The sequence below is a fragment of the Gymnodraco acuticeps genome, unplaced genomic scaffold (genome assembly GCF_902827175.1).
Source record: "Gymnodraco acuticeps unplaced genomic scaffold, fGymAcu1.1, whole genome shotgun sequence".
Lineage (NCBI taxonomy): Eukaryota > Metazoa > Chordata > Actinopteri > Perciformes > Bathydraconidae > Gymnodraco > Gymnodraco acuticeps.
In genome coordinates this window covers 201,239-227,117 of record NW_022990280.1, presented here as the reverse complement: position 1 = coordinate 227,117, position 25,879 = coordinate 201,239, and the positions used below count along the sequence as shown (strand labels likewise).

Below are 25,879 nucleotides of genomic sequence, written 5' to 3'. Positions count from 1 at the left end.
TTACGTGCCTCCCAGCGGCAGAGCGTCACTGGCGGCAGGCTCCATCGCTGACTGTGTCCATGAGCTGCAACTCAGCCACCCCGATGCACCGGCAATAGTGCTCGGGGACATGAACCAATGTCGCCTGGAGACTGTGTTACCTGGGTTCGAACAGTATGTTAAGGATCACACCAGAAAAGACAATATCCTGGACAAATGCTTTGTTAATGTTAAAGGAGCCTATGTGACTAAATGTAGACCACCAATACTGAAGTCTGATCATAATGTTGTGAATATGATACCAGTGTATAAAACCAAACTGAAGAGAAGTAAACCGTAAAATAAAGTAATAAGGACATGGACAAATGAAAGTAGGGAACAATTGAAAGCCTGTTTTGATTTGACAGATTGGGACATTTTTCAGGAAGGTTCACTAGATGAAATAACTACCGTTACCAATGACTATATCAACTTCTGTGTAGAACTAGTTGTTCCCACTAAAGAAATACAAATCTATCCAAATAATAAATCTTATGTGACCAAGGACATTAAAACCGTTATAAATACCAGGAAAATAGCTTTCAAAAACAAAGACTATGGAGCACTTAAACAGACAGAGCAAGAACTGAAAGCTTTTGGAAAATGCTTTTAAAGCCAAAAACCCCAAAAAAATATGGGACACCATGAAAACCATGACAGGAATGTCACCCTCAGCTAAACCCATTGTGACAGAAAATGAATTTGGTTTTGCTGACGAACTAAACACGTTCTTTACCCGTTTCGAGTCACTGGATAATTCTGCAAAGTGCACTGAAATGCTCGAAACCATAATACCTACTTCCTCTGACACAATTACCATCAGTGTCGAAGAGGTCAGAAACACATTTCAGTGCACTAACACCAAGAAAGCGGCTGGGCCAGATGGGTGCAGCGGTTTTCTGCTGAAAAACTTTGCTACTGAGCTGGCTCCAGTGTGGCAACCCATCTTTCAGACTTCCATTGACATGCACACCATACCTCTGTCATGGAAAACTTCCCACATCAAACCGCTGCCCAAAATTCCATGCCCAAAAGAACATAAGGACTACAGACCAATAGCCCTCACATCAGTGATTATGAAATCACTAGAAAGAATTCTGCTCCGATTCCTTATCAGTACAACACAAGACAAATTTGATCCATACCAATTTGCCTATAAACAAGGGTGCGGTACGGAAGATGCTGTGGCCACTTTGGTTCACATCATCACTAAACATTTAGACAAACGTAACACTTATGCAAGAGCCCTCTTCCTAGACTTCTCATCAGCATTCAACACAATACAAGCAGACATCTTGGTGTCAAAAATGGCCAAAATGGAAGTAAATCCATACCTGATTTACTGGTATGCTGCTTTCCTCACCAGTAGAGAGCAACTTGTGAAGGTTAACAAAACCCTGTCATCTGCCATCACAACCAATATAGGGGCCCCCCAGGGCTGCGTGAGTTCAGCTGTGCTCTTTACTCTCTACACTGATGATTGTCGTACACCAAATCAATTCATCATTAAGTACTCTGATGATACTGCAATAATATCTCTGCTCAGTAACACAGACGACCCTGAGCTGCACCAACAGGCTGTAAATCAGGTGGTCGAGTGGACTGATAACAATGCTCTTGAGATCAACACCAAGAAAACTGAGGAAATCATTTTTGGCTCACCATCTGACTCCCATAAAGTCCCCATTGTCATCCATACAGATGAGATCAAGCAGGGAGTTTCATACAAATACCTGGGTGTAATGATTGACCATCTGCTGTCATGGAAGGATCATTGAATATCTGTGCAAAAGGACAAAACAAAGAATTTATTTTCTCCGCCATCTTAGGTCTTTTGGCGCGAGCAGAGAAATTCTTCTGTTGTTCTTTACATCTGTGATCATGTCCATTCTACAGTACTGCAATACTACCTGGTACAAATGTCTGTCAGCAGCGTTAAAATCAAAACTACTCCACCTGTTAAAGATCTGCTCAAAGATTGTTGGTCAACCCTGTCAGAGACTCTATGACTCAGCCTATCATAACAACCTAGTGAGGCTGTCCAACAACATCATCTCCGACCCAAACCATGTTCTGAACAGTGAATATGAACTGCTACCATCTAATCGGAAATACAGGGTCCCACGATTCAATAAAGTCTGACTGAAGCGCTCCTTTGTGCATCAGTCAGTCCTCACAGTAAATACAGAGCTAAATCCCAGACCAAATGCACGCTGAAGGCTCTTTGAGCATGTTTTTCTCTCACTGATTGTGCTGTTATGTTAAATGTTTGTGTTTCATGTATTTGTGTATGCATATTTGTCTGTTGATGTTGGACATGGAGCTGCTGTGACGCAAGTCAAATTTCAGACTTGATCTGACAATAAAGTAATATCGTATCGTATCGTATCGTATCGTATCGTATAGTACTGTCACACCGGTGTGATCATTCTATAATACACAATTTAAGCCCGGGGGAGAAATGCTAACACTAACGCTACATTAGCATTGGCGATCTTTTGTACTTCATGCTATCTGCACAAATGTGTGACAGTCGCAGATTGATCTCAGGGTTTCTTATAAACTGTGGGGGCAGGGGAAAAGGTTAAGGCATGTAGTTTAGATTCAAATGAAATGAAAATCTATGATGCATGTGTATTATCCTCGCAACTACAGTCGTTAAATGTCCACTTTTATGTAAGGTTTGAGGGTGTGGTTCTGGAAGCCTCATTTGCATATTCACCTGTCGCGGCGCGCCCAGAGGCTTTTTAGTGGGCGCGTCAACAGGATGCCAGGGGTGGTTCTCACAGGAGGAGGAAGCGTGGGTGTGGTGAATGCGGGTATTCAGCGGGATAGTTACGTTTTCTCAGCATGTATATATGTTAAAATGCAATGGGGAAGTAATTGAAAGTAATCGTATGTGGATATTGCATCGACCGACCTGGAAGCACGTCTCCTTGGAGACCCTGTGTCTCTCCGACACAGGGTGAGATCGCTCCTTTGTGCCACGCTGGACCTCGTGTTTCCTTTTTTTTGTGGAATATAGCCTGAAAAGGCATTTCTGTTTTTGCCGCCGACGGGCGCAGGAGCAACAGCCTTTTTTGTCAATGAACAATAGCCTGGATTAGGCAGTAAAGACACTTTTTGTGTATCGCAGAGCGGACTGTTTAATTTTGTTTGTGTTGTTTGGCTGGAAAACTGTCAATATAATGGATCCATGCATGAAATCTGTCTCTGTTTATTTTGTTTAAGGAGCAGATTATCCGTTTATTATTTCTGTTTACCTTTATAATATTATTTCATTCAAGAACCCCTTATGCGTTTAATTAACACAACTATTTTAGATAGTTGATCGTTACAGATGGTGGCCAGTATGGGGAATGAAATGTGATTTAAAAATCTGATATTATTTAAAGGGGACATTTTTGGAGATTTTGAAACTGCCAATTGAGATATTTTTGTTTACTGAGACACTAAGCTTATGTGTTGAATTGTATTGATTGGATGAGAAAAGAAAAACGTGTTCTGTAGTTGTGTAAAATAACCATAGTCAGGCGATGGCTTCTGAAGAAAATGTACAACAGAATATGGAAGCACAATTAGAAGAGAATGAGTCTGAAGAAGTTAGTATAGTACAGGAGACCAGTGGGCAACACCATGAAAACAGAGGTGATGCATGGATAACAAGAAGAAAATCTATGACTGATATTACCTCTTTGATCGGTTCTCTTTATATATCTGATGCAGAGCAGGAGGAAAGTATAGGAGATTGGGATAGTACATCTTACCATGCATAACCTGCTCTTGCATCTTTCTCCACAGACCTGGGAACAGTTATGGAGAGAGTTAACTCCCTTGAGGCTGATTTTAGAGATTCAGTTAATAGTGCGCTAAACCGAGAAGATAGCATCAGAGGCCTCGTGAATAAGAATGTTGAAGCACTGGAGCATCATGTGATGTCAACTTTGAAAAACGTTGAAGAGAAACTGGTGGACTGTTTACAAAGGCGTGATGAAAAATGGAAGGCAGAAATCCAAAGGCTGAAGCGCGCCAGCCTCCCTGCTGTCCATAGGCCCATTGTCAGAGCTGGTGCTAGTTTTCAGACATCTTATGGTCGCACCACTCCAGCTCAACCACCTCTCATTAGTGCCTCTCACACCCATGCTCCTTCTCTTGGTACTGACACTCAGGTGTCGGGTCCTCATATTATAAATGTTTCGTTTACAATACTATTACTATATATGAGAGCAAAAAATAAAACACATTTTCATTTTGTAATGGTTGTTTAATTGAAAACACAACATTCAACACACTTTCATAAAAAACACATTACATTTTACCAAGTTAATGCCGTAGTGCATACAAGGTAATAGACTTAACGATTTGCACTGCTGCTTCTCTCCCCGTTTCATTGACAGTGATCGGTTTATCGTTCAATTCACATTGCCCAAGTAGATGTTTAGCGGTTTCTTGGAAGTATACGAATGCATTTTTTATATCAGATAAATGCATTAACATCACATGCAAATTCTCTATCCTTTCACCCGCAACGATTATAATCTGCTTTGCTTCTTCTTCGGTTTCACCGTTATTAGCTCTGAATGTAATCCTTTCTGGGGCTTCTTGTGCTTCTTGTGGTCTGTTGAATACCTGGCGTAGGATTTGTTTAGCTGTAAGGACAGGTACCATATAATTGTCTTCAAAAGCTTTGTCTATGTCGTCACACGTTTTGGAATATCCTTCGATGTAATGACAACCGATACTAGAATAGAGATCCTCCAACAGTCTTTTAATGCATGTTCTGGCACTGTCACCAATTTGGGCAATTCCATAGTATCGTGCTTTTTCTCTCATTATATTGAAGCAAAGCTCTGCCATTGCTTTTGGTATTTGTTCAACACATTCGCAGCAGTCGGTTAGCGGTAGATGATCTATAAGATTATTATGATCCGGTAATGACTCAACAACAACACCATGAGCATCCTCTAGTTTACATTTCTTCACTTTGTTCCTTTTTCTTTTCACCTTCCTTCGTTTTGTCTTTTTGGTTTTCCGTCCTATGGTCCCTTTTCTTTTCATTCGCATTCTGCGTTTGCTTTTCATTTTTCTTCTCCTTTTCATTTTTCTTCGTTTTTCTTCGTTTTTCTTTACTTTTTCTTTTCTTTTCTGCTAATTGTCGTTTGCGATCTTGGCGAGTGGTATGAGATATACTGTTTCTATAAAGGTTATCTATAATACCATCTTTTAAAGAAAGATATTCTTCATATGTCATGTTATCGTGGTCCTCTTTTGTCGTAAAGACCTTACATGGATATGATATAGAGGAGGGCTCTTCTTCGGGAACATCCTCTCCCCTACTTTGTAACATCCAGTCATTAAGCCCATATCCGTTATCCTGGTGATAATAAGGGGAGGCTATATCAGACTTGGTTTTTCTCAGATTCATGGCTACTTTCAACGGTCGTCTTAGTGGGGGTCCTTAGTTTTATATGATTTGCTGAGTGGGATGGGACTTATTGCGTTGAGTGGGACGAGTCATCTGTAGAAAATACTCTGTTTTATTAGATTCCGTAAAAGCATCTGACTCTTAATGGCAGTTTGTGATTTTGAGGCTATTTCAGTAAAACAAGGCTGTTTTTGAAACATTTGGCAGATTTATGCTTAAATTCTCTGAGAAAGTTACTGAAGGATACACTTTTGTGTATAAAAGCTGAAAAGTAGATAATGAAGTACTTTGTGTCCGTAGATTTCATTAAGAATCTGACTCTTAATGGTCCTCTCTAAATTTGATTCAGGGTTTGTTTGAAATGATTTGTGCTTTGTGTATACAGACACACAGAAAAACACTGAAAAAAACAAAAAGAAGGACTGTAATACACATGTATCAGACACGCTCCCCCTGGCTATAATGAAGACAACAGTTTTTTAAATGTAAAAAAACACTTTTTTATTTTTTCACACACAAAAATCAAATAGTTATACTGATTGCAACATCCGCAGGACCGTCTCCAGCTTAGAATTCCCCATATGACTGGAGATATCGTGATGGAGTTTTTTCACTTCAGTCAGAATATTCATGTGTATGCTGCTTTCTGCACAGAGATGCATTACATCTACAAACAGAGCATACACTGAGAGCACATGATACACTTTTGATGTTTGTTTCATTTCTGAGATAATGTTACAGAATGTTTCGGAAAATGAAGATTCCAGGACCACTTTAAATGTTTCGTTTACAATCGTTTCCCAATGACCAGGAATAGTACTGCCAGAACGAACGATATCCAAAATGTCTTCCAGTTTACAAACTTCAGCCATTCTGCTTACACAGGGGTCACTACTCGTTCTGTTTTCAATCGTCCTCATCACCACACTTATTAAAAGGGTATTGACTACATTCTGATCAATATATACAGAGCGTTTTGCATAGTAGTTTCCCATTTTTATTTTACTTTAAAGAAAAAAATCAATGTATCGAACAAGTCAACTGCTGGTTATTAGTCTTCTTCTTCTCCCCCCCCCCCCAACTCTGCATGGATCTTTTCAAGTCTCTCCTTGAGGCGTCTGCAGTTTTTGAGATTGAGACTTTTTACAGACACTCTGCAGATTTATGTGTAATTCTCTCACAAAGGAAACAGTAAGTCTCTTGCTTTTTTTTATATGTATGATAACTTACAACTGGTAGAAAGTTAAATACTTTTTCTGACCAGATTTTCTTTAAGACTGTGATTCTTAACCCACCATCCCCCGAGAGCCAAACATACTCACCCCCTTTTCAACGCCCTCCCCTGCAGCAGCTCAGGTGTGAAACCCCCATACAGAATGTCAGTCCCTGTGTAAAACTTTTTAGTGACACTCTGCAGATTTGTGTGTAATTCTCTCACAAAAGCAACTGTAAGATACACTTTTTATGTATGCAAAACCTTAAACATTTCTGAAAATAAAATACTTTTATCTGAATACATTTTCTTTAGAGGCACTTTTTGATTTTAACGCTATTTCAATGGAGCAATCCAGTTTTGTTGACATCAATGCTTTATTCTCTTTTCTTGTGTTACTAAGATACTTTTAGTTACACTTTAATGGATGCAAACCTTTTTAACCGGGTAAAATATTCATTAATTTGTAAGGAATTCGGTTTCTTTATGTTTGTGATTTTAACACTGTTTCGATGAAACACAGCAGTCTTGATAACTTGACATGACTAACATTACTTTTCTAAAATATATGTTTTTTAGAAGCGTTACTTTGATTTCAAGGCTGTGATGGCGAGAGTTTAACAGTCAATGGCATCAAGATGGTGCTCAAGAAGGACATTGTCACCACCAATGGTGTCATCCACCTTATTGATCAAGTGCTCATGCCAGACTCAGGTTAGACTTGCACATTTTTCCCTTATTAATGATTACCCGATTTACTACATTAATACATATATTGTTTTTCTGTAATCCATATTTTTGAATGGTGTTTAAATCCCCTTTGTGCCTCAAGCTAAACAGGTGATGAAACTGGTTGGAAGTTCCCAGTCAACCTTTGGAGACATGGTGTCTGAGCTAGGCCTTTCTGCTTCCATGCAATCTGCCGCTGAGTACACTTTGCTTGCCCCCCTCAACACTGTCTTCAATGGTGAGTAACATACTGGTGATTCAATAAAGCACGCCCCTATTTAGTTGGTGGCTGAAGACAAAGCCTGGGTACATTCTCTAGACTCTATTCTAGTCACATTCTGGAATAATTGGTGATATTTAGATTTGTTTTGTATTTACCCCTCATGTGCTGAGTCATTAGTCAATATGTGTAAATGTATGGAGCTTTAGGGAAACTATACATTTATTGGCACACTGCAGAAGCTTTATGCCATGTAACAGCAAGTGTCCACTCCCCCCGAGAACATTCCTGGACTTCACCCAAAGGGAGTAGAGATGATTTGTTTTTGCATTAAGAACGACAGAGACAATTTCTCTTTTAAATGGTTTTAAATGGGTCCCACAAAGTTTCCCAATGACCCGGAATAGTACTGCCAGAACGAACGATATCCAAAATGTCTAACTACTAATTATTGTCGTCTTTCTTGAAACTGACGTGCTGTCCGTTTTACAAAACAAGTTATGTTTTCTGCTTCTTCATCCTCTGAATTTTCCTCCCCCGTCCCTCTTCCTTCACCCCTCACAACAACAAATCAAGGTGGATCTGTGAAATGAAACACCTCTTCCCAAAGCGTGACTTCCCTATTGAGGGCAGTAGGGTCTAAATCGATTGACCAGATATACTAACATGCAGAACGTACGGTATGTTTGAAAAAAGACTAACCATTTATCCAGTTCAAGCTGTCTTTAAGATGTGACATTGCGCACTGACTATTTCCCGTAAAATCGTGACAAACTATTACTTATTCTTAAATTTTACCTATTGCTGCATGGTTGAAAATGATAGATGAAAAATAACTTTTTTTAAAAGAGTCAAGTTTTTCAAGATCAGATACAGGTCAAGAAAATGCATAGAGATCATCTATGAATGATCCTGTGCAATTATAGTTAATACAAGTAATTACACATTAGTTCACAAATCCATATACTAAAAGAGAATACCCTTAGGTATCACTATTAAAACCTAAATAAGATATTTTGAAAATAACCTCTTTGCAAAACAGATACTTCTTTAACAGTTTCCCAAAACTTGAAAAGAAACATCCTGAACGGGGGAGGGGTGAGGGGCGGGGGAAGTGTGTGTGTGTTTGTGTGTGTGTGTGTGTGTGTGTGTGTGTGTGTGTGTGTGTGTGTGTGTGTGTGTGTGTGTGTGTGTGTGTGTGTGTGTGTGTGTGTGTGTGTGTGTGTGTTACCCCTCCCCTCGCCCGCCATTTGACCGTAGAGGATGTCAGGGGGTTTTATGATTTCTCTCACACTTGTCCTGACTTGTCTTCAGACATGTCCAGCCTATTCACAAAACTTTTCACGGAACTCTTTAGAGAGATTGACATTACTTTTTTAAATATATGGTTGCTATATTTCATGTTATATGCAAGTATTTGTAAGTTACAGTCAATACTGTATACAGGATTAGGGGGCACAGGAAGTGGTTAGGTGGCGGGACATTGATCCTATGCATACTAATGTGATTCATTTTAAAATTATTATTTTTGTAAAACCGGTAGGGGGCAGCATTTTATTTTTCTCATTTTTAAATGATTTTTTATTTTGAAAACCGGAAGTGGGGGCGGGACATCCGCCGTTAGGGGCGGGGCTTATATCAGAAGTGGGATGGGCTTATGGAGGCAGGATTTCTGGCAGAAGGGGGCGGGACTTAGAGGTGTGACCTGTCACTTTCTATGCATACTAATGAGACGAAAGTGGCATGAGTATAACTACTTACCTAAAATGGACACCTGATTGCTGAGTTCTCACAGCTGTGGGGCCACGTCCCTTTAATTAGTTAACTCTCTGCAGCTGGTGGCCCTCAAAAGGAAATCTAGACTGGCTCCCTCCTGACTTGTTATTGTATTTTAAGTGGCCCAATGGTTTTATAATTACATTAAACCCTAAGTTATAAAGTTATGAGTTTAACCCTTAATACAGTTACACCTACTCAATAAAGCTCTTAGTATTTTACAAATGTTTAAATCAAAGTTAACCCTAGCAGTCAGTTAGTTCAGTTTTAAGGTTTCCGTCAAATTACTTGTCCCAAGTTTCTGCCTGACAGATACTGTAGCGGTTTTGAGATTTAAAATCACAATTTCAGTCAGATCAACTACAGAGCATTGATACAGAGTACACACACTGAAACAGATAAGTCTAAAAACAGAATGTTACTCACACAATTCTAGAAGTCTCCAGTTGCTTTCCTGTCAAAATCGAGTTGCACACTGGCAGGTCAGTGATTAGGATGAGATTTAAATACAGTTTCTGGGGGGGAAGTGGGGGGAGTGGCCACAGATCACAGCTGATGGGCCTCAATCGAGACTGGCTCCCTCCTGACTTGTTATTGTATTTTAAGTGGCCCAATGGTTTTACAATTACATTAAACCCTAAGTTATAAAGTTATGAGTTTAACCCTTAATACAGTTACACCTACTCAATAAAGCTCTTAGTATTTTACAAATGTTTAAATCAAAGTTAACCCTAGCAGTCAGTTAGTTCAGTTTTAAGGTTTCAGTCAAATTACTTGTCCCAAGTTTCTGCCTGACAGATACTGTAGCGGTTTTGAGATTTAAAATCACAATTTCAGTCAGATCAACTACAGAGCATTGATACAGAGTACACACACAAACAGATAAGTCTAAAAACAGAATGTTACTCACACAATTCTAGAAGTCTCCAGTTGCTTTCCTGTCAAAATCGAGTTGCACACTGGCAGGTCAGTGATTAGGATGAGATTTAAATACAGTTTCTGGGGGGGAAGTGGGGGGAGTGGCCACAGATCACAGCTGATGGGCCTCAATCGAGACTGGCTCCCTCCTGACTTGTTATTGTATTTTAAGTGGCCCAATGGTTTTACAATTACATTAAACCCTAAGTTATAAAGTTATGAGTTTAACCCTTAATACAGTTACACCTAATCAATAAAGCTCTTAGTATTCTACAAATGTTTAAATCACAGTTAACCCTAGCAGTCAGTTAGTTCAGTTTTAAGGTTTCAGTCAAATTACGTGTCCCAAGTTTCTGCCTGACAGATACTGTAGCAGTTTTGAGATTTAAAATCACAATTCCAGTCAGATCAACTACAGAGCATTGATACAGAGTACACACACTGAAACAGAGAAGTGTAAAAAGAGAATGTTACTCACACAATTCTAGAAGTCTCCAGTTGCTTTCCTGTCAAAATCGAGTTGCACACTGTGTATATATATATATATATGTGTATATATATATATATATATATATATATATACACAGTGCAATAAGCTTCTTAGTGCAATAATAAGCTCCAGGGACGTTAATCTAACGTCGGTAATATTAACTTTATTTAATACAACATTTACGGTACAAGATTTAATCTTACAGCCCATGTAGTATCATATTTTACAAATGATGAATTACAGCAAACATGTGCAATATATCCATAATTACAGCTCCGTGGGATGGCAGTAAGGCGATATGGTCCGTTCTTATTGTGCATCCATGGGTAAAGACCAGTCTAGGGTAAAGATAAACGCATGTAGTGCTGAACACGTAACATGAACGTGCCGGGCGGCGCGGTCCCGTGGGTTAGATGCACGTTCATAGTGCAGAGGGAAATAACTCTCAGAATAACGTTATTAGCACATTTTTACAACTTGAGGAACGAATGTTTTTAACACTAGAACCGCCAGAGGACGCTGTATACCTAAAACCGCCAACGGGTAAAATGTACCCGCTATTGATTTTCATGGTACAATGTTCTTTTATTTATCATACAGAACAGTGAGTTTTGATCGCACAGGGATGAAACGTATACCAATAGAATCTGTGGACTCACAGCTTTTCATATGACATAGTTTGTGCAGATAACATGAAGTATAAAATATCGCTAAGGGTGCTGATTTAAACGCTTGGTGTTAGACTTGTGTTTTGTTTAGGTACAAATCTCTCTATCTATCTATAACTATCTATCGATCTATCCGTAATGTTCTGTTCTATGGACATATAATTGTCTACATAAACAGACGACGCAAACTACTTCTCTCATTCCGAGTGTCCATCTTTATTCAACTGGCACGTAACCTGCACACATGCATTACGTCCTCAACGAGCTCAGTCATCCAAGATCTTGTATTCTCCAAGATGTTACACTATCTATAACTATCTATCTGTCTATCTCTCTCTCTATCTATCAATATATCCATCTATCTATCCCTCTCTCTCAATCTATCTCTCTATCTATAAGGAACCGCAGTAGACAAAAGGCGTTGCTATAGCAACACGTCATGTTTACGCTGCATTTTCTATGAGGTAAATATTACCCGCTGGCGGATATAGGTATAAATGGCATTTTTTTGGCGATTTTTTCAATCTGACTTCATATTGACAATTGTTAACAACAGAGGGTGCTACATAACACACTTTCAGGAAAAGTCACGGACTGGGAGACTTTAATATGTTATTGAAATAAAGTTACATACAATCAAAAAACAGCTGCGGGTAAAATGTACCCGTTGGCGGTTCTAGTGTTAATAAGGGCTATACAAGTGTTCATACTGGGTTGTTGATTTAGTTTAAAAAAAATTATCCAACGAGTTACAGACCACTCTTTCCCAATTTAAGTCAATGGGAAAAAGTGTTTCCGGGCCCAGTAACCTAAAGGAAGTGTAGTACCGCCGTTTGGCCACAACGAATATTCTCATCAGACTCCGGCGCACTTCCTGGGGGCTTGCTCCAGCCCCCACCCTTCCTGTGAGCACAGTGTACTCTGATTGGTCGGGACACGTAACACTTCCTGGGGGCTTGGTCCACCGCGGAGAATAAACAGAAGGGCAACCATGACAACTTCTTCGCTGCTTTTGGTGTATTTTGTGGCGGCAGCAGCGCCACTTACAGGCCTGGCATATGTACTACAGCGTTTCCAGCATTTCCAGCGGTCTAGTGTGAACGGACACGTTAAGGAATCGAATGCGTGTGAACTATGGATGTATATTAAGAACTGGATACAGCGTGGGAGGCGGGGCCTCATTCATTCCTATGAGAGTTGCTCATTAGCGCATGATGATAAAATTGCCCAACTTTTGAGAGAGCGAAACGTCACAGATTACCCGGCATGCCTGAGAAGTACCCGTACGCTCATAGCGCATGCGCAACTTTAACCAAAATGCTCGTTCACATCAAGCACGTCAATTTGCGTACACGTAACAGCACCGCACGTTCATGACAGCATGGTAATGGATTGTTATTATGATGGATTTGATATTAACGAGGCGGCAGTTAGCAGCTAGCGGCTAGCTAGTCATTATGCTAATGTAGACATCAATCGTTATGTACTTATATTACGCTGTAACAGGATCTAGTGATATCCAAGCAACAGAGCTTCATTTAGCATGGAAGAATGATTGCACTGTATATATATATATATATACTTATATATATATACTTATAATAAGTAATATTAACTTTATTTAATACAACATTTACGGTACAAGATGTAATCATACAGCCGATGTAGTATGATGATGAATTACAGCAAACATGTGCTATATATCCATTATTACAGCTCCGTGGGATGGCAGTAAGACGATATGGGTCCGTTCTTATTGTGCATCCATGGGTAAAGATAAACGCAACTCACATTGGTTTCTCAAACAGCATCTCTGTAAACTACGTGTATTCACTGAATTTCACTCTCTGCCTTTAACGGCTCGTTGTAGCTCCAATAGCTCCAGCCCCCACCCTTCCTGTGAGCACAGTGTGCTCTGATTGGTCGGGACACGTAACATGAACGTGCCGGGCGGCGCGAGGGAAATAACTCTCAGAATAACGTTATTAGCACATTTTACAACTTGAGGAACGAATGTTTTTAATAAGGGCAATACAAGTGTTCATACTGGGTAGTTTATTTTGTTTCAAAAAAATTATCCAACGATTTACAGACCACTCTTTCCCAATGTAAGTCAATGGGAAAAAGTGTTTCCGGGCCTGGCAACCAAACGGAAGTGTAGTACCGCCGTTTGGCCAGCACGAATATTTTCATCTGAGTCCGGCGCACTTCCTGGGGGCTTGGTGTGAACGGAAGACTTTTTTGCGTTTGCGTATGCGTTTTACTGTATGCGTCCTCGTGGGGCCGGGGTCTAAGCCAAAATATCCGGTCACAGAGATTTGCTATTTTAAAGTAAGTAATATCGACCCTAAATATAGTCTATATTAAGAACGAGAAAAGTCTTAACATATATATTGTTTTTTGTAAACATATGACAAATGTGTGAGGGTGATGACGTCAGAGCATTGTCCTATGTGCCGGGCTTAGCCCCGGACAGCCCCAGCCCAATTTAACCCCTGGGTATTTGTGAGGGAGCTCCTATATGGCATTACCCCGCTGAAGCTCACCAAAGTTTAATATATTTTATAGTTCAAAGTTTTGTCGATTGTTTTGTTTATTGGTCAAATACTGGTTTCTAATGGTTTCTGAGGAGTTTTACTGGAATGAAAGAGCACAGAGTAAAGAAGCAACAAAGCAGCATACTGCATTAAACCTGACCTTCACAGAGAGGTTGAAGTTCATGTGGAGAGGAGGCTTCAGTAGTCTGTCTGCACTCTGTTTAGTTGTGCTATCTTACAATCAATATAGTAAATGTGAGGTAAAGTGTGTCGCCAATGTAACCGGTTAGAACTCTAAGTTGCGATGAGGTCTTAAAATATATGGAAAGGGTCGTAAAAGGTATTCAATTTCACTTCAGGATTCCTGCATATACCCTGGTAATGCTCCATCACATGTTCTACATCTATTACAGGGTGAATCTTAAACTGAAGCTTGACTTTAAAGCAACCCAACGGAAGTTTCATGTAAGTGTAGTTCTTTCACTCGTAGCTCAGGCTGCGGGGGGTGCTAGAGACGGGAGTACGTTGATACGACCTTATAGCCGGAGTTATGGCCGCATTTTACAATAAACTTCCGTTGGGTCGTTAAAAAATAAATATCGCAAATCGCAATCGCAATATTTGTCAGAAAAATCGCAAAATCGTGCAGCCCAAGTACGCAGGCACTCAATTGTAGTGGATGAAGTAGCAGAATTTACTGGAACCACATCCATCCATTTTGAGTGTGCATCGATGAGCACAAAAAACATCTGCCCCATGAATGGCGCAGCATAATCCACATGAATACGACTCCAGGGCTTATCAGACCAATCCCAGGGGTGTAACGGAGCTGGTGCCGGAACTTTTCGGTGCTCTTGACATGTCATACAGGACTTGACAGTATCCTCTACATCCTTGTCGAGCTTTGGCCACCATACATAGCTCCTAGCCAGTGCTTTCATCCTGGACACTCCCGGATGGCATTGATGAAGCTGTCTCAAAACACTTTCTTGGCCTAGCTTTGGCACAATAACTCTTGCGCCCCACAACACACCCATTTTGGATACTGAGTTCATGTTTCCTCACTGCATAAGGGCCAAACTCAATCTCTTTTAATTCTGATGACCAGCCTCTGTTTACCAATTCCCGCACCCGTGAGAGTACTGGATCCTTGTCTGTCCATACTTTCACTTGGTCAGCAGTCACAAGTGTGATGTCAGAACTCTCCAGCATGAGAACCCTCTCTTCTGGCCTCCCCAGGTCAGGTTTCTCTGGTAGGGGCAGGCGGCTCAGTGCGTCTGCATTGTTGTGGTACTTCCCTTCTTTGTACACTATGGTGTATTCATAGGCTCTCAAGGTCACGGCCCAACGTTGGATCCTCGGTGATGCCATTTGGGGTACTGCTCGCATCTCACTGAAAAGTGACAATAGGGGCTTGTGATCCGTCACTATAGTAAACTTCCGTCCATAGATGTACTTGTGGAAGCGTTTTATTCCAAAAATCACTGCCAGTCCTTCCTTGTCAAGTTGTGAGTAATTTTTCTCTGCAGCATTTAATGTCCGTGATGTAAATCCAATGGGTCTTTCAGTTCCATCTGGCATGCGATGTGAGAGCACAACACCTAATCCATATGGTGATGCGTCACATGATAGCACAATGTCCTTCTCTGGGTCATAATGCACCAGCACTTCAGCTGACTGCATCATGTCTTTTGACTTTTCAAACGCCGTCTGTTGAGCCTCTTCCCACTGCCATTTTGTGTCTTTTTTTTTAGCAGTGTGTGCACTGGAGCAAGGGTGGTTGACAGACTGGGCAGGAACTTGTTATAATAGTTTAACAGTCCTAGATATGCTTTGAGCTCTGTCACATTTGAAGGTGTGGGTGCATCCTTGATTGCTTCCACCTTCTCATGCACGGGGTGCAGTCCTGTGGCATCCACCTTATGAACTAGAAACATCACTTCCTCACTCATGAACGAACACTTGGTTCTTTTGAGCCTGAGACCGGCCTCCTGTAGCCGTTTCAGCACAAGGACAAGAGTCTGCAGATGCTCTTCGTCGTCTTTCCCTGTCAGCAGGATGTCATCCAAGAATATTGCCACTCTAGGGATGCCCTGTAGCAGTCCCTCCATGGTCCGTTGAAAAATAGCTGGGCTAGATGATACTCCGAAAGGTAACACTTTGTACGTGAACAAGCCCTTGTGTGTATTTATGGTCACATATGTTTTTGCTTCTTCATCCAAAGGTATTTGGTGATATGCATGACTGAGATCTAGCATTGTGAACTTCTGTCCACCTGACAGGTTGGCAAACAAATCCTCAATTCTGGGAATTGGATACTGCTCCAGTTTTGATACTCGATTTACAGTCAGTTTGTAATCACCGCACAACCTTACTGAGTCATCTGGTTTTAACACCGGTACCACAGGCGCTGCCCACTCTGCATATTTTACCGGTTCAATTATCTCCTGGGCTAGGAGACGGTCCAGTTCGGCCTCAACCCTTCCTCTCATTGCATACGGGACCGGTCTAGCTTTACAAAACCTGGGGGTTGCTTCCTTGTCCACATATAGTTTAGCTGGGGGCCCTTTACATTTCCCTAATTCCTCTTTGAAAACCTCCTCATATTCCCCAAGTACCTCCTCCAAGGTCTCTTCCCTGACATGGTGAATCTGGCTTTCAGGTCTCCACTGCAAACCTAGCTTCTTAATCCAGTTCCTGCCAACTAGACCAGGGCCCGTCCCTGGCACAACTACCACCGGTAGGTTTTTTACTGACTGTTTGTGCTGCACTTTTACCATAGCTGCTCCCAAAACATTTACCCTATGTCCTGTGTATGTTCTGAGTCTCACTCTGCAGGGTTGCAAGGCTGGTACCTCTCCCCTCTATAAGGTTTTGTACACTGAGTGGTTCACCACTGTTACCCCACATCCTGAGTCTACTTCAAACTGTGTTTCAGTTTCATTAATAGTCAGTGTTTCTAGAAATGGCTCCTCTGCCGGTATGTCTATTTCCTCCACTTTGTACAAAGTGAACATGACCTCATCTGTGTCTATGTCATCTTTTTCGCCCTCCCCCTGACTGACATAGTTTGCTCCCTGAGTTTTCACATGCTTATATCTCTGATATACTCCACCCCCTTTTGCTTGTGAAGCACTAACTGAGCCTTTTGACCTACACACTTTCTGAATATGGCCTATTTTCCCACACTTGTGACAGGTTTCTTTAATAAACCTACAGTCCCCAGCTATGTGCTGCTCACTGCCACACCTGTAACAAGCCTTATGCTGTTGCTGCTGCTCACTGGGGCTCTGCCTTGCCGTCATCTTGTGCACTGCCTCAGGTGCTCTCATGTGCGAGGGTGCTGACTCCAGTGACTGTAATGGCGCGTTTCCACTGCAGGCCTCGCTCGGCCTCGCTCGGTTTGGTTAGGCCTTATTAGGCCCGGCTCACTTTAATGCTGCGCTTCCATTACAGTTTAGGAACTCGGGCAGTTACTATAGTAACGCAGTGTAGGCGGAGCCGTGACGTCATCTTCAATGAGCGCCCCAGAAAAACAACACAGCCGTTAGCTCTTAGCACTCAGAGCTCACAGCTCTTCATATCTGTTCAGAAACTAGACAAAAGTTAAACAAGTACAAACCACAGACTGTCTGTGTCATGGCGAATACAGTCGCTGGTTTATTTATGTCTGTATAGGCAGTTGTTGTGAGTGTGGACGGTCGGAGCATATATAACGTTAGCTTAGCCAAGCTCCATTTAGAAAGCACGCATTTTAAAAGGGTTTTTCGCCTGCCGTCTGTCTGCAGACTTGTCAAAGCATTAATTCATGGTTTTTACTAACCGGTATCAGTATGTTGTTACTTCGGCATCATTTTGAAACGTGTATTACAATGAATTCTCTCTCTAGTTTAGCATACTCAGCCCGACTCAGCCTGGTTGTTCCTGGCCCTAGAACTACGATTTTATGGGGCCAGAAAAACCGTGAATTAGGACCCGCTAGCCGGTGTTCCGGATTAACTTGTTTCCCGATCAACTCGTTTCCGTGGGGTGCGTGGCTTTCGACTGAAATACACATTTCGATCGCTTTCTTCTGTCGTTTACATACATCTTTTGGTATATTTGGCTTCTTAGGAACACGTTGATGCACATCCAGTACCAGTGTGTGAGGTTGTGATTACGATGGCGATATCCGAACGCGAACAGCGAGGACTACAACAAGACAAAGGAGTTGCTCGAATAAATCATTTAAACCAGCTATTGTTGCCAGACTTATTACGGAATATCGTTGTTAATGTCCAAGTCCATCAGTGTATACCTTCAGACAGCCTCCAAGTGAAGCACACGGTGTTTACTCACAGTTTGAAAGCAGCGTGGAGAAGTCTTCATCTGTGTTAAACTGTGATCCTCCCAGGGAACTGGGACCCGCCCACGTTAAAATGTGACCCGCCCAGGTTAAATTGTGTTACGATTTCTGTGGCTATCTACCAGCGATCATGTTTAATATGAAAGACTACCCACACATGTATCCCTTATAAAAACGGTATTGTGCAGCACTCATCCAGATAAGATGTGACTGTTACCTCGTTTTGCAAAGATAGCCGCATAAATGTCATTGGTGATATTTAGACTTTAAAATGCTGCTTGGTCGTGAATGTTGGTGTCGGCAAACAATATTACGAATCCTCTATTCAAACAACATATTCAATGTGCATCGACATGAAAATAACAAAAAAGTTCATGCTGGACTCAAACCCGAGTCCCACCAGTAAAAATCAATCATGCCCTGCGCGTTATGAGTGCGCCACGAATCATCACGTACTAAAAGATCACCACAGCTCCTTTTGTTACATTAACATTGTCAACAAGTTCTAGAAAAATGCAACCCGACATCATATTGATAATAATATATGATACAAATGTTATGTAAGACTGACAACAATAATAGTTTGTAAAGGATTTATTGACGTGAATGTTTTGAACAGTGAACACTTAACACAGAAATCGTAACAGTTTAACCTGGGCGGGTCACATTTTAACGTGGGCGGGTCCCAGTTCCCTGGGAGGATCACAGTTTAACACAGATGAAGACTTCTCCACGCTGCTTTCAAACTGTGAGTAAACACTGTGTGCTTCACTTGGAGGCTGTCTGAAGGTATATACAGATGAACTTGGACATTAACAACGATATTCCGTAATAAGTCTGGCAACAATAGCTGGTTTAAATGATTTATTCGAGCAACTCCTTTGTCTTGTTGTAGTCCTCGCTGTTCGCGTCCGGATATCGCCATCGTAATCACAACCTCACACACTGGTACTGGATGTGCATCAATGTATTCCTAAGAAGCCAAATATACCAAAAGATGTTTGTAAACGACAGAAGAAAGCGATCGAAATGTGTATTTCAGTCGAAAGCCACGCACCCCACGGAAACGAGTTGATCGGGAAACAAGTTGATCGGGAAACAAGTTGATTGGGAAACAAGTTAATCCGGAACACCGGTACGAGGCCAAGTGGAAACGCAACCAAAAACGGGCCCCGCACGGCTCGGCACGCTTAAAGCGAGTTACCCGCTGCAGTGGAAACGCGCCATAAGTCTCTCACATCCTTGCTGGCTGTCTCAATAGCCTGGGCCAGCTTCAGTGCCCTGTCGAAGGTCAAATCCGGCTCTGACAACAATCGCCGTTGTATGCGATCCTCCTCAATCCTACAGACCAGCCTGTCACGCAGCATTTCTGTTAACTTGTCTCCATAGTTACAATCTTGTGCTAATTTCCTTAGCACAGCAACATACTCCATGACTGTTTCTCCCAGCTTCCTACTCCTTGAGTTAAATGTGTAGCGCTGTACAATTTCACTGGGTTTGGGGTTGAAATGGTCTTTCAGCAGCTGAACAAGCTCATCAAAGGTCTTGTCTCCTGGCCTCGCCGGGCTGATAAGGTTCCTCATAAGGCCGTAAGTCTCACTGCCAACTGAACTGAGCAAAATAGCTTTCTGCCGACCTGCATCTTCGATCTCATTAGCTTCAAAGAAATATTGGAGAACCTCACAATATTCCTCCCACGTCTGGGATTGACTATCAAAAGGAGCGGTGTTTCCTACCGTTGCAGCCGCCATCTTCTAGCTCACGCCACTGTCCGGTGTGTTGTGCCGTTAACGTAGCCACTCAACAGTCTCGCTCATTTGCGTGCATTTCCACCAGGCATCTGCTGTACTTTTATCCTCGTCGCCATTATGTAGTAACTCACAGGAGGCTTCTGGTGAGCATAGTGGAGTTTATTGGTTTCTGGTAGATCCGAACTGCGACTCAGGTTCCCCACATACTTAGCATAACAACATACATAGCCCACAGTTATTCTTCTATGCTTATTGAACGGCAACAACTTCAATGTCGCAGTGCCACCTAGTGGACTGGTGAACTAACATGCAATATATAATATATGACCTTACAACACTGACCAAGCGTCGCTCCTGGACGCTTAGGGAGTGAGAGTGTGTTGGAATCACACAAACGACCTATTTTGGATTAAAAGCGGCGACTTTGCCAAAAGGTGACAAGTTTGCATCCCTGCTTATTTCTCCTCCAATGCATATACAGTTCACTGGATTCGATAAGAGTGTGAAACATGTAAACACATCCAAATGTAAAACAAAGGAAGAGGATGATGTTGAGGTCAAGCAGAGTATGAACAGGGTGGGGGGATTCTAATTCAAACACACACCACATCTGCTTGCAGTAAGTTCTGTTTAATTCAAACAAGTTGGAACTATAAAAACATATTGTCAGTCGAAAATTCCACACAGTACAACGTCTCATGTCCTATATTATTATTACAACTCTTATTATTATTCCGTTGCCATTCAAGGTGACTGGCAATGGAAGCACCTCACAGCAGCATAAGCTAGAGAGCTGAAGCAGAGAGCTGAAGCTGAAGCAGAGAGCTGAAGCTGAAACTGAAGCTGAAGCAGAGAGCTGAAGCTGAAACTGAAGCTGAAGCAGAGAGCTGAAGCAGAAGCAGAGAGCTGAAGCAGAAGCAGAGAGCTGAAGCTGAAACTGAAGCTGAAGCAGAGAGCTGAAGCAGAAGCAGAGAGCTGAAGCAGAAGCAGAGAGCTGAAGCTGAAGCAGAGAGCTGAAGCAGAAGCAGAGAGCTGAAGCAGAAGCAGAGAGCTGAAGCTGAAGCAGAGAGCTGAAGCAGAAGCAGAGAGCTGAAGCAGAGAGCTGAAGCATGAAGCAGAAGAGCTGAAGGCATAGAGCAGAGAGCTGAAGCATGAAGCAGAGAGCTTGAAGCTGAAAGGCAGAGAAGCTGAAGCGAAGCAAGAGCTGAAGCAGGAGAGCAGAGAGCTGAAGCTGAAGCAGAGAGCTGAAAGCTGAAGCAGAGAGCTGAAGCAGAAGCAGAGAGCTGAAGCATGAAGCAGGAGGAGCTGAAGACTGAGAAGCAGAGAGCTGAAGCAGAAGCAGAGAGCTGAAGCAGAAGCAGAGAGCTGAAGCTGAAGCAGAGAGCTGAAGCTGAAGCAGAGAGCTGAAGCAGAAGCAGAGAGCTGAAGCAGAGAGCTGAAGCTGAAACTGAAGCAGAGAGCTGAAGCTGAAGCAGAGAGCTACAGAAGCTGAGCTGAAGCAAGAGCTAAGCATGAGAGCTGAACAAAGCGAAGAGCGAGCTGAAACTGAGCTGAAGCAGAGAGCTGAAGCAGAAGCAGAGAGCTGAAGCAGAAGCAGAGAGCTGAAGCAGAGAGCTGAAGCTGAAGCAGAGAACATTTTGCTCAATGCAACAGTGGAGGCAGATTGATGTTTGACAATGCATGTGCACAGCAACAGCACAGCGACAGCACAGCAACAGCACAGTGACAGGTTCTGGGTGCACACAGTTCGGACATATCTTTGAATTGAAATGCAAATGCAGCAGACACAGTTTACATTCTACATGAACATCAGGTTATATTTGTTAAACTTACATTTCAAATAAGATAATCATATAATAATATATAATAAATAATTTGTAACATATTGTAGCATCTGCACAAAACATATTTTGGTTTAAATGTGAAATAAGACAGCTGAGTTAGACATAAATAACATTACACTAACACCATAAGAACGTTTTTCACTCATTTTCCTACAAACTAACAGTTGCACAATGAAAGCAACATCTAGTGCCTTTCAGATATTGAAGTACATATCAAACAAACACTTTAAAACTAAGCACAGTGGCACATTAACATAGAGAATGGCAGTGCAAATATGAAATGCTAACCCTATAAATGACATTGTCTTCAAATACCTTGAAAGACTAACATTTGGCAGCGCTGTGCTTAAATACAATAGTGATGGTGGTTGAGGCTGGATTAGGAGTGTTCACTCTCCTCTGCAGCTTTGTCACACAGCTCGTGGAGAATGGGAGTCAGGATTCCTTTAAGTGTTGTGTATAAAGACGTGTCCTTCTCTGAGGCAGGGTCAATCTGGGGAGAAAAGAAAAAGACATTTCCTGCATCCCAAACACAACTTCATGAATTCAATTAAGGAACTATGGAAATACTCACCTTAGTAAACACTTTAATGGTTTGGTTGAGAAGACGGGTCTCTGTTAGTTCAGGCAGAGGAAGGAGATGAGCAGCACAGTGCAGGACACACAGCAGGGTGAGGCAGGGGCCCTGCAGAGGGAACACAGACATGTAGGATTCTAGCAGACTACATGGTTTTCAAAAAGGCGTGGGAGAAGAAAACAATCAAACTCTGAGACAGCAGGATTTATTTTGACCACGACAACTCCCTGAGGGTGGAGCAACAACGCAAGGTGCACACAGGTGTTAAGAAGATCTTGAAGGGGGAAGGCATCTGCTTTTAGACCCCCCTCAACAGGATACGTATCCACTGGGCTAATGGAGCAGATAGCAGCGTGGAGAGGAGGCAGCTTGCCATAGGAGGAGAAGAGGTTATGAAGTGGATGACTTGGACACGGAGCAACAGAACCTCGCAGACACGTGAACGGGCAAAATAACTGCTGCGAGAATTCAACATGAGGACAACAACGCAGGATAAATGTCTGCTTCAACCTGACACATAAGTAAAAAACAGAAGAACATATGCTTGTAATATAATTCAAGTAAAATAATAAAATGTACGTTTTAAAAATCGATGTGAACTTGAGAGATACTGATATCTAGCATGTTGGTTTAAAGGGGACTGAAACACAGCTTCTTATATTATAGACCTAGAATAAGCAGTTTAGCCCATAAAGGGTTCATCCTTTCACTAGGGAGCCATTGTCCAAATGGAAGGTGATCCCCCTTAAAAAAAAAAGGAGTCAACATCGCCATCACTGTACATAGAATGTTGATGTTTTTTGTTGTTTAACGTTGTTAAGTGCCTAAGGATATTTCACTGTTAGCCTGGGTGGGAGACACTACTGGGCCAAAAACAGCCTACGATTACCAAACAAGAAGGAATCAAAGTTGAATTAGTGTTGTCATTGTTGGTGATTTTAACATCCATGTTGACAACCCCCAGGACAGAGGGGCTAAAGAACTGTTTTGTGTTCTTGATAGCTATGGACTGACTCAGCATGTGACGGAGCCCACGCACAATAAGGGGCACACTCTGGACTTAATTATCTCAAAGGGTGTGAATATCTCTAAGGTTATGGTGACTGATGTTGCACTCTCTGACCATTCCTGTGTTTTCTTTGAGAGCTCTATTTCTGTTCACAAAAATGTTCAAAAAGAGATAACCACAAAGCGATATTTAACTGAAAATACTAGGGAAATGTTTACTCAGAATTTCTCTTCCACACTTGCCCCTGCCAACATCTCAGTAAATGAGCTAGTAGATCATTTTAATTCAAAAATTAAAAATGTTATAGATGCCATTGCTCCAACTAAGGTAAAGGAAGTGACTGGGAAGAAAATATCTCCATGGAGAAAGGCCATGACCGTGAAAACAGAAAAAAGGAGAATGTCGAAAAGCTGAACGCAGGTGGCGAAAAACAAATCTCCAGGTTCACTTTGAAATCTATAAAGAGAGACTTGGCCTTTATCATTTGGAATTGAAAAACGCACGACAATCGTTCTTCTCTGACATCATTACCAAAAACAAAAACAACGCACGTGCCTTGTTTGCTACCGTCGACAGACTAACTAACCCCCCAGTGTCAGTAGCCTCTGAATTTCTATCCACCAGGGCGTGCAATGATTTTGCCTCCTTCACTGACAACATTCAGAAAATCAGACAAGCAGTCAGTGCCTCTGCATCAGGAACAGCAAATGTGTTATCCCTATCTCCACTTAACATCAATTCAGACACCATGACACAATTCCATCAGATTAATGATAAAAACCTAGAGGACATTATACAACTTCTGAAATCCTCCTCCTGCTGCCTTGATATTATTCCAACAGGATTTTTCAAAGATGTTTTGCCTTGCATGGCCTCAGATCTACTTCATATAGTAAACAAATCTCTTCACTCAGGTATTTTTCCACAGGCCCTGAAAACTGCAGTCATTAAACCGCTCTTAAAAAAGAATAATCTAGATGCTTCAGTAATGAACAATTACAGGCCCATATCAAACCTCCCATTTCTAGGTAAAATCATTGAAAAAGTAGTTTTTCAACAGTTGAGTAATTTATTGCATTTAAATAACTGTTTTGATGTGTTCCAGTCAGGCTTTCGTCCAAACCACAGCACTGAGACTGCTCTTGTAAAGGTCTTCAATGACATCCACTTAAACACAGACAGTGGCAGAACTTCAGTGTTAGTATTATTAGATCTCAGTGCTGCGTTTGACCCTCTTCTCTTTAACATCTACATGCTACCACTGGCTCAGTATTGTAGTATTGTCATACTGATATTTTGTACAAACTGTAAAGTCCACTGAGACAAATGTAACATTTGTGATATTGGGCTATATAAATAAACATTGATTGATTGATTGATTGACTGGCTCAGATAATGAAAAACAACAAAATAAGTTACCATAGCTATGCAGATGACACACACATTTACGTAACCATTTCACCAGGAGACTATGCTCCAATTCAAACACTGAGTAAGTGCATTGAACAAATCAATGACTGGATGTGTCAGAACTTTCTCCAATTAAACAAAGATAAAACTGAGGTAATGGTTTTTGGAGCCAAGGCAGAACGTATAAAAGTTAGCGCTGAGCTTCAGTCTGCAATGTTCAAAACAACAGATAGAGCCAGAAATCTAGGTGTAGTCATGGACTCTGACCTGAGTTTCAACAGTCACATTAAAACAGTTACTAAATCAGCTTACTATCACCTAAAGAATATATCTAGGATTAAAAGACTAATGTCACAGCAGGATTTGGAAAAACTTGTCCATGCTTTTATCTTCAGTAGACTCGACTACTGCAATGGTGTCTTCACAGGTCTCACTAAAAAATCTATTAGAAAGCTGCAGCTGATTCAGAACGCCGCTGCTCGAGTCCTCACTAACACTAAGAAAGTGGATCACATCACTCCTGTTCTGAAGTCTTTACACTGGCTTCCTGTGTGTCAAAGAATAGATTTCAAAATACTGCTGCTGGTTTATAAAGCACTGAATGGTTTAGGCTCAAAATACATTTCTGACCTCCTGCTAAATTATGAACCATCCAGATCTCTCAGGTCTTCAGGGACTGGTCAGCTTTCTGTCCCCAGAGTCAGAACTAAACATGGAGAAGCAGCGTTCAGTTATTATGCTCCAAATATCTGGAACAAACTCCCAGAAACCTGCAGGTCCGCTGCAACTCTGACTACTTTTAAATCCAGCAAGAAGACTTTTCTTTTTGTCGCTGCTTTTAATTGATATATTCATATCTTAGACTGCACTGTAACTTTTATCCATTATCTTTTCTTTTTAATGACTGATTTTAAATGCCATTTTCTTAATGTCTTTCATTTTTTGTAAA

The 25,879-nt window shown here is 41.5% G+C and overlaps 1 pseudogene; it reads right to left on the bottom strand.

Annotated features, from left to right (window-relative positions):
• LOC117549687 lies at nt 1–20,090 on the bottom strand (annotated as a pseudogene).
• Nucleotides 20,091–25,879: the final 5,789 nt, after the last annotated feature.